This window comes from Vicugna pacos, chromosome 1 (assembly GCF_048564905.1).
Source record: "Vicugna pacos chromosome 1, VicPac4, whole genome shotgun sequence".
Taxonomy (NCBI): Eukaryota; Metazoa; Chordata; class Mammalia; order Artiodactyla; family Camelidae; genus Vicugna; species Vicugna pacos.
Window position 1 is genome coordinate 114175282 of NC_132987.1, and position 10815 is coordinate 114186096.

At 43.4% G+C, this 10815-nt stretch overlaps 1 pseudogene; it reads left to right on the forward strand.

Annotated features, from left to right (window-relative positions):
• LOC140699085 (E3 ubiquitin-protein ligase HERC2-like) overlaps window positions 1–10471 on the forward strand; it is a 36277-nt pseudogene extending 25806 nt beyond the window's left edge.
• The last annotated feature ends 344 nt before the right edge of the window (window positions 10472–10815 follow it).

Below are 10815 nucleotides of genomic sequence, written 5' to 3' on the forward strand. Positions count from 1 at the left end.
TGACTAGAGAACTGGCTTTGCTTTTTTTTTTTTTAAGATTCTTTTGTAAAATTTGATGTGAAGTTTACTCATTTTTCCTAGACTCCCTTTTAAATTCCCATCTCTTCTGGCCACGGCCACCCATTCGTCTGCATTCACCTGCATTCAAGTAGGTTGCACGTGAGAGGGGACATCTCTCGCAGGGGGCTGGTTCCCAGCCCAATCTCTTTTCAGACTTGCTGGTGCAGTTTCTCTTCCCTCTTGTGAGGACCCGTCAGTGCTGTCTCGCAGGGGCGCTCCCCGAGTCTCTTGACCACCCCCCACCCCTACTCCCTCCGTCTCTGAGGAGGGTGGACCCTGGAGAGTCTGGTTTGCCTTACCGCCACTGACCAGCCCCAAGCGCATGAACGTGGGGCCACCAGCTGCCAGGCCCCGTGGGGCTGCTGGACTCTTTTCTTTCTATGTATAATGTGACAGATGCTGTAATAATGCCACCTGGTTCATGGGACTTGCGTGGATCTGAGGCATACTGGCACAAAGTTTGTCATGGAGACTGTGATGGATGTTCTTACTAATTTTTACTTTTATCACTTTTTCTTTAATTGTGAAACACTGCTAGCAGAGCGTTCTGGTAAAGGGTCCTAGAAAGCTGCTGTATCCATGCTGTCGTTATTCAGCGTATTCTGCCTGGTTTGGACAAATGTGCTTGTTTGAGAGGTAAATGATGAAATCTTAGTTACTTACCTATGGGCTTACTTTTTGACTTCTAGTGAATTTGAAAGTTTTTCCATATTCTTACTATTGGTTTATGAGAATTTCATCTTTTGCCTGACTTTTTGGAGGGTGGGGGCAGGAGGCAGCGACAGATCTTAGTGTTTTTAATGGTATCATTAGGGAACTTTGTATATTCAGGATATTGTATAACATTTCATATGGTAATATTTTCTATACTATTTTCATTTGGTGTGGAACTCAGCCACGAATTTTAAACACTTGCACAGCACATATGGAAGAAAGAAAACTAATGATGAGCTCTGAAATGATGTGTTTTATTTGCTACATAAGTATACTTTTAATGAAGGCTTACTTTTCAATATTATTACATTTTATAACCTCTGTCTAACAGTTAACAATTTTCTCAGTGCTTAACTTTTAAAGTGTCTCTGGTCAGATGAATATCTTGCCTTTTGTGCATTTTGTAAAGGAAAATCCCCATAAATATGCAGTGTTTTAATTGGAATCACAAAGCCAAATGATTGCCTTATTGGATAATTTTAAGTATCTGCTGCAATTCAATATAGGTACCCAACCAAATGCTTGACTAGATTTAAAAATATCTTATATGTTTCACAGCTGTCTAGCTAGAACTAAAAAAAGTGAGGAGAGGAGTATGTGCAGGGTTCTCCTCTTTTCTGCCTGGGGCAGGAGAGGGGAAGTTTTAAAAAGTGGCTGTGTCCCTCAGCTGTTGTTGCTCTGCCAGCTTTGAGAGAAGGCAGAGGCAGAGATTAGGGAAGGTTTGAGGCAGCTTTCTTTCCAAAGAAACTGAGTGTGCCTGCAACTCAGTTGCATCTTCAGACACTTCTTAAAGTGACACAGTTGTGGCCTAGCTGAAGGTGATGGCAGCCTGTGGTAGGTGAGCTTTCCGCCTGTGTTGTGCTCCTGGCTGCCTCTTTGTTTCCTGGTTCTTCTTCCTTCTAGGGGAAGGCAGCCACGCAGGCAGCATCTGGCTCTTCAGTAGCTTCATGATACTTTAGCTTCTAGCTGTGCTGCAGTATGTCATCTCTTCTGTTTGTACTTTCAGGTTTCTGGAAGGCAGCTTTAGTGTGTGTGGGCCCTGGCAGAATGACAGTCAGGAGAGCTGAAGAAAACTCCTGGAGTGGGGTGGGGGAGGGAGCATCTTTGGGTAATTCAGGTTTTATATGTATGTACCTATTCGTACACTGTGTGTGTCTGTGTGTGTGTGTGTGTGTGTGTGTGTGTGTGTAAATCATTGAAAGGTTTTTTTTTTACTATGTTTTTGTGTAGATTTTTCATAAATGGAAATAAGTTAGAATCTAACCACCATTTATTAAAATGTGTCTTTTCAGCTCTAAACAGAGACTTTTGAGCAGAGCCTTTCCTTTCCTCTGGCAGTGATCTGTGTAATGGTTCAAATCCATGGGATTTTACGAGGGAAGGACTTCTTTGCATTTACGTGGCTGGATGAGATGACAATGGCTCTTACTTCATGTCTAAGGGAACTGACTTGTTTGTCACCATGCTGCATTTATGCTGGGGTTACGGCAAGGGACAGGAAGCCTTAAACCCTAGGTCAGTGTGTTTCTGCATAGCAAGTTGAACTTTCCAAATCATGTATTTCTCATTTTACCTGTTTTGTAGATGCATATGCTAAACTGGCCTGGTACAGAGGAATCTGAGATACAGAAAGACCACGGGGCTTCACGAAGGTGAGTATGAGCAGCTTGAGACCCACAGCTCTCCCAGCCAGAGGGGTCCAGGGCTCTCCCTTCACTGCCCACGGATGGCTCTGACCTGAGAGGTGAACACAGACCCCATCTTCTGACTGAAAATAGGGAAGTGCCGTTCGCCGAGTGCACAAGGTATTTAGGCTGAATTGACCAGTTCCATGTCCGTCAGCTACTGCTGGTCCTGTTTCGGTGTAAACCGTAAGGGAGGCTGCATCATCCGACCGGCACTAGTACGAGGGACAGCTGTCTGAGAGCCTTGAGCTCTGTGGTCATTTCTTTCATTGAGAGACACGCTGGAATCTCGGGGTCTGGCTTAACATCTAGTCTGAATGGTAATGGTTTCCTAGCTTGTTTGAAAGAATTATCTCTTGATTATAACCAGTATAGTTTGTCAGTTTGAATGACTTCTGTCATTTTTGTAAAACTTCTGGTATCTTTATTTATCAGTGAAAGTTAAACTTACCGCAGGCCAAGTGACTGCAGTGAATGTGTGAATACTTCAGCTAAGTAAGTGATTAGCATTTATACAAGGAGTTTCTTGAAAATACTTTTATTCTTACAGTAGTAGTAGGTTTTTTCCCTTTTTAGGAGCTTCATCTCGGTTTAGCCTGATTAGTTACCTGTTGAATGGATCATGTTATTCTAATATATGGCCAGAAAGAAATTTATGTAAATTAGGTCCTATGTTTGTATGTAACACTGTGTCTGTACTGAGTCACTGACATTGCCTGTCTGCTAATTTCATTATTTCTATCATTTCTGGGTCTGCTAATGAGTTTTTGTTGTTTTTTTCTCTTGAATACAGACTGCATTTTCCTGCTTCTCTATGTGCCTAGTGATTTTTGATTGGATATGGGTGTTAAGAATCCTGAGTGTTGAGCTTCTGGGTTTTGTTATCCTCATTTTAAAAATGCTGAATTTTGACCTGGTAGACCATTAGTTAACTTGTAGATCATCTGGATCCTTTGAGGTTTGTTTCGGTCTCTGCTATGACCTGTAGAAGGCAGCCTTTGCTGTAGGGCCAGTTGAGCTCTTCTCCTAAAGCGTGGGTTTCCTGGGGTGTCTGGAACGTGTGTGGTGGTCAGCAGGGTCTCTCCCGCCAGGTGATTTGGTCACTCTGTGTGCCGTCCTGTGCTATTTCTAGTAGTTGTTCAGCTTTCAGCTCCCTGCTGGTTGCTCTCTGCGTGGCTTCCTGGACATTCACCTAATGATTGTGCAGCTTAGTACTTGGCCAAAGAGTCCAAGTGATCCCTGGGTACAGATTAGTGGAGCTCCTTCTCTACATACATAGGTCTCTTATTTCTACTGCCTGCCCCACAAATTCCAGCCAACTCAGTAGCCTTGAACTCTCATCTCCATCTCCTCAGCTCATCAAGACCACTGGGTTCTTTGGAAATTGTCCCTCCCTACACTATACTCTGGAAATTGTCTCCAGATAGAAAGCCAGGGTGACTGTGAGGCTCACCAAGTTTATTTCCCTTTTCTCGGTGATCATAGTTATGAACGGCCTGTTTTCCACTGTCGGAAAATTGTTATTTCGTATGTTTTGACCACTTTCATAGTGGTTTGCGGTGAGTGAGGTAGTTTAGTGCTAGGTACTCGAAAATGTTCAGAAGTGCAAGTCTGATATTACAGGCTTTAAAGATAAATGTTTCACCCCATCCCATTGTTATTCCTAAAAATTTAATACACAGATTTAGTCAAAGTATCGGACTGATAAACCTGAGCATTTATTTAGATCTTACGAGCAGTTTCATCCTGTTTGTAGGGGTTTTGGTTTGTACATTAAAGTGTGTGTTTGTGTTCTGTGGTGATATATATTGGCCCCTAACTAGAAGGTTGTAAGAAATCGGTTCATTTGTCCTTAAAATTAGATAATTTACAGAAGCATAACATAGTTTTACCTAAATATATGTTTAACACCTGCTGTGGAGGCAGGCACTGTGCTCTGTGCATGAGTAAGAGAAACTGACTGTCGGCACTAGATGTACGTATCCTGTGCTAGGATCATGCTGTTCCTTATTTCTGACTCATAAGCCCCTCCTTTTAAAAATTCTTCTTTCATCCTTATCCTCTGATCAGCCTTCTCCCTCTCTTTCTGAACCGTTTCTTCACATTCTAAATATTCCTAATGGACTCATTCATTTTTTCATTGAACAAATATTTATTGAGTGCAAGCCATGTTCTTGGTGTTAATGATATCCTGCTGAACCGAACTTCCTCATGGATGTCCATTCAGTCACTCCCTTTGTGTACCTTTCTCTCCAGCCATCATTAAAAGTGCAACTGGCTATTCAGCATTTTTCTTCTCTTTTGTTAGAGGTGTGTCTTGTTGCTAGGGACCATGCAGATTTCTTCCCACCTAAGCTTGGATGCCCTTCCCTTGCTTCTTAGGAGATTCTGTTTCAGAAACTTGGCCTCACAAAAGTTTCCAACTTTGAATGCTGTAGTTTTAATTAACTGCAATTATTTTCATTTATTTTTATTCTTTAATATTGTTCTGTCTCTTTAAAATCTAATGTGGATTAATACTGTCATAAGGGTGGTCCCCTATCAACATACTAATAACTAAAAGAAATTCAAGTTAGCTGCAGGTGGAGCTCCATGTGGGTGTTAGATCAGAGATTAAAAGTGGTGGTTATTTTCACTCAGGGTCTCCTCCCAGGCTTTTCTCTTCAGTGTTTGCTCTCCTTTTAACCCCTGCTGTTTTGAGTCTCCCAGTCTCTGAGATCTATTCAAGGAACATTTCTCACTAGAATCAGTGCTAATCTCTACTAGTGTTATGGTCTCTACTTATTATAGTTTCTTGCTAGAACATAGTAACTTGGCTGGAATGAGAAAGCTACTATATTTTTTAGTAAACTGTTTAATTACCAACAACATTTTAATGAAATTTTTTTAAAGTTTCAAAAATATCCTCATAGTGAAAAAGATCCACATAGTTCGGAATAATGTAAAAAAGTGAAGGTACGACCCTACCCGCATACTTTATACAAATTGCCTTTTGTAATATTGGGCAGCAATTTAAAATATTATTTTGAAATTGAACTCCAAACAATGATTTTGAAGATAATTTTGAATTAAATATAAGTTTATCATTAAAATACCTGATACTGCCACATGTGACACATTCTTGGGCTAAAATATTGTAGCTGATTTTCAATTTAATTGATTACAGATTATGTAACATGGTAGACATAGAGTATTTCCAAATGCATTCCAAAATGACCTTGGATAGTCAGTGCAATGAATATACTATTTTTGGATCCTGAGAGATGGAATTAAGAGAAAGATAGTTACCAGGGGCTGGGGGCAGAGGGGTGGGGGAGATGGGAGAGGTGGTGTTTAAGAATACAAATTTGCAACTGGAATTAAATGAGTCCTCAAGATCTAATGCACAATATAACGATTATAGGCAACAATATCATATTAGAAATATCAGACTTGCTCAAAGACTGCATCTAAATTATTCCCACCATGAAAAAATAAATGATAATTATATGATATCATAGAGGTGTCAGCTAACACTACAGTGGCAATCGTATTATAATATATAAATGTATCAAGTCAACACATCGTACGTCTGAAACATACACAATGTTACTTGTCAAACGTATTTCAATTTTAAAAAGAAAAATAGCAGTCATATTTTTTATCACTGAGACAGAAGCAATGTGAAAAAGAGAGCTCAATTCCAAAGGATGGATCTAAAATTAAGTGTAGTTTTAAATTACCACCACATTACTCGTGTGAATGTGTATATATATATGTGTTTGTGTGTGAATATATATATATATATATATATTCGCAAATGGTCAAAACTGAAAGCATCTTATAAACTCAGACATATATATATATTCACACACACTTCCTAAACAAGCACTCAAGATGAATGACTCTGAACGAGCTCTCCATAGACAAACCAAACATCAGTCTGATCAAAGCAGCTGATTTGTCTGTAGAGTTAAAGCCAGAGCTCTCCGTGGGAAGTTTCTACCAAAGACTGGAAAAAACAGGGCTATTTAGGGAGAAATACAAAGTGACAAACCCACCTGGGGACGCCCAAGCAGGACATGACTTTGCAGGACTAGCAGATGGTCCCTAAAAGGTCACTGTGGCCTTTTGCATCTCAGTGAGTGAGTGGCAGCTGTGGCTCAGGCCAAAACCAGGGGAGCATCTTGCTCTCCCTCTAACCCCACAACCCATCTGTTGGCAAATCCTAAACTTGAAAGGATATCCAGAATATAACCACTTCTCACACCTCTGTCTGGACAGCATCATGCAATGTCTGGATTCTTACCGTAGCCTCACCTGGTCTCCCTGCCCCACGCAGTCTGTTCTTAACGCAGCAGCCAGTATGGTTCCTTAAAAACCTAAGTCAGATCAAGTCAGCTTGCTGCTCCGAATCCTCCAGGGACTCCTCTATTCTATTCAGAGTCAAAGCAAAGTCTTTACCACACCAACACCCTGACGCCCTACAAGATCTGCCCCATCCCACACCCCATCGCCAGTCCCTCTTGGACTTCATCTGGAACCCAAGACCCTCCCCCTGGCTGACGCTGCTCCCTGCACACCTTACCCCGCCACGCTCCTCCAGCACGCCAACGCTGCTTCTCTGCCTAGAGCACGCATCCCCAGACGTCCTCACCACTCCCACCGACACCCCCTCAAGTCTTTGCTCAGACAGCACCTTCTCAATGAGCCTGCCTCGACCTCCCTACTTAAAATGGTAATCTCCCCCATCCAGCGCTCCACCCCTCAAACCCTACTTCACTTTACCCCACGGCACTTTTCACCTCCTTACCCATAACATCAATGACCTATATTTATCACATTTACTGTGTATAGTCGGCCTCCGCACCCCAGCTCCCAAGACACACAAGCTCCAGGAGGACAGTAACGTTTACATCCCGGGGACTTAGGACCACACCAGGCTCACAGCAGGGATAATCCGTGAATAAATTAATAAGTGAATGGATGATCGGTCGTGAAAGAAAAACGAGTGGAAGATGAAACTTTCGAGAATCTTACTGTCTCCCTTCCCGCCGCCTCCTCTCACTGTGAAAAAGAAGTTGATCTGGGAGAATGAAGGACCTCTGATTTACCTGGGGGAAGTCACAGACCAGGACTTTCCCCCCACAAAATCTTTATTAATAGTAAACAATAAAAGTAGACATTTACCAAGGATCTTCTATGTCCTGGGAACTGCCTTTCCTACCTCTGCTTCTTGAAACTCAACCCTGTGAGGTGTTTGGGTATCATTTGTGAGTGTGCAACTTGATTTTTTGATAACCCTTCTGACACCAGCTGAAATACGGTCCTGGCTCAAGCACCCAGTTTCCCGCAGGCCCCTCAAGTCAAGGCGCAGCCCTCCCCCGGATGGCCCTCACCTCGACTCCAGCCACACTCCTGGGTTCCCAGGCCACCTGCACTTCTGACCGACTGGCCGCACACTGGCCGCACATTCAGAGCCTCCCACGGCCCCCTCGGGTTTGATAATTCCCTAGAATGACTCACAGAGCCCAGGGAGGTGCTATAACTTATCATCACAGTTTTATTATAAAGTATCTAAACCCGGACAACCAAATGAGAGCTCACACGCGGCTAAGGTCTGAGAGGTCCCCAGTGCAGAGCTTCTGTGCCCCCGCCCCGTAGCATCAGGCACATCACCTGCCTGGCACAGGAACGAACGTGTCAGCCAGCCAGCAGTCTACCCCCAGCCTCCACGTCCAGAGTTTTTCACTGGAGTTTCATTACGTCAGCACGATTGACTGACTCACCAACCACGTGGCTGAAATCAACCCCACCTCCGTCCCTCCCCCAGAGGTCAGGCTGGCCCAAACCCCAACCTGCTGATCACCTGGCTGGCTTTCTGGTGACCAGCCCGCATCCTGAGTCATCTTGCCTCTTAGTATATAAAACTCAGGTGTGATCCAAGAGGCTCATGAGTAACAAAGACACTCCTGTTACCTGGGAAATTCCAAGAATTTAGAGGCTCCCAGAAACAAAAGCCAGTCACAGGCTTTATTATACAACAGTAACACCACTTAAAATCTCCTTCAAGGCCCCATTCAGCTGGCAGAAAGTCCATTACTTGGCTAAATTTTATCCAGGACTAATTTCTATTTCAGGGAAGAGGGGTTCACCGGGCTCCAAGGTGACAGGGTGGGAGGCAGCACGCATCCGGGAGCTGGGCCCCTCTGCACCAGCCACCACACCTGTAGCCCTCAGCCTCCAAGGGACTCTGAGGCTTCTAAGGCAGAGCCTAGATCCCAGCTCAACCCATAGTCTCATTTCTGTCTAGGCTCTTGCTGCTGCTTTAGAATCTAAAGCATGAGGCCAAGCCCCTGTACTCATCCATCCCACAAACCACTTTTTTAACCCCAACTGGATTCAGTCATCAGTCAGTGAGGGAGGGGGTACAGAAGGCTTTTTCCCAGGGACCACAAATATTCATGCACCCACTTTTCCTCCAATCATCCTCTTCCTACAGCCTGAAGCATCCTTTTCTAATTCAGAAGCAAAGAGCCTTGTTCTTACATCATTATTCCTCTCCTATATCTGAGCTATGTCTGCATCAGTTCCATTCCTCACCAAGGATTGGATTTTAAAATGCAAAGGCCTATTTTCTTTTTTTTTTTAAATTGAAGTATAGCTGATTTACAATGTTGTGTTAGTTTCAGGTGTACAGCAAAGTGATTCAGTTATACACACACACACACACACACACATATATATACATATATATTCTTTTTCAGGTTCTTTTCTGTTCTAGATTATTACAAGACTTTGAATACAGTTCCCTGTGCTATACAGTGGGTCCTTGCTGTTTATCTATTTTATATATAGTAGTGTGTATCTGTTAATCCCTAAATTCCTAATTTATCCTTCCCTCCGCCCTCCGTCCCCTTTGTTAACCGTAGTCACTAAATTTTGGAACAATATGTTACACAGAAATACATCACACATTTTTTTTCTGTTGGAGACAACAGGAAACTAAGAGAATCCACTGCAAACAGCGCAGAATCAATGTCTCTAGAGACACTCCATTAAAAAGCCCTTCCAGCCGGGCCGGGTCCATCCTGGGAGTAGATGTGGAGAAGAACAGTGCAGTCAGAGGTTCCCTGGTTCCTGTTGAAATAAGTGGTCCCCCATGACTGCTGGCCCTGCCAAGCCTTCCCCAGGGGCAAACACCCAAGTCCTCACAGTGGTCGGCAAGTGACACAGATGAGTGGAACAGGTGGAGTGTTTGCAAATCACATAGGAATGAATATTCTTCACTTCCAACAGGACCAATGTTTTTCTTCTGTTTTTTTCTTGAAACAGGCAGCCTTCCGTGGGTGTTTTGTTGTCACTTCAGCTAGAGACATAGGTAAAAGAGACACCATCTCTACCATCAGACAAACCACAGTGCAAGGGCAACTACAAATGACAAGTGACACTGTTCTCAGGCCCAAGGAGGCAATGGAGGTGGGTGTTAGTAGATGCTGTGGTGTGCTTCCCGGACGTCCTGAAGGATGGGCACACTGCTGGGAGTGCGTGAGCTGGTGGCTCTCAGTGGGGTCACTCTCTGGGGGAACTGGGCTCAGCTGAAAACAGCCATGTTGCCCAAGGTCATGCCTCTTCTTAGGAATCAGCCCATGTCCAGCAATGGTCAAAGTGGGATATAAAGGTCTGGCTTCCTTCCCTTGAGACAGGACAACCTTGAAAGACCATCCTATCATCCTCTCCTCTGGGATGGGCTGAGCCCATGGTTGTGACTGACTGACCTTGTCTTGATTCAGTTTCGCCATCCAATCCTTCCTCCATTCTACACCAGTAATGACCCTGAGACCACGCCCCAAAACACTCCTGACTATAAATTCCCATGTGAGGTGGCTTCCCAGGGAACCCCACTGAAGACAAGGGGGACTAGGATGACCAGAAGTGGGCAGCTGCTGCTCCAGCCATGGCTCCATGTCAGAACTGAGCTAGCTCTTGCAATGTATCGAGAGAAGTAATAAATCTAGAATTTTTATGTGAAATCTTGTCATATTTAAATGGCAACTTGCTTTTTCACTGTCCCATTTGCAACCTTTGAATTCAATCCTTTTCACCAAAGTTGATGACACTTAATCAAGAAATATATCCAGCCTCTTGAATTCAGCAAGCAAAATCTATGTACTGCTACATTTCACATTATCCCCTAAAATTCTTAGATGATTGAACAAATATGAAAAGAGATAGTAACAGGGCTTATTTTTATGTAGGCTAGCAATTTTATTGTTTGTCCATTGTTGTTATGAACTGACTGTTTCTGTCCCTCCTGCCCCTGAAGAATTTGTGTGTTGAAGCCCTAACCCCCAATGTGACAGTATTTGGAGATGGG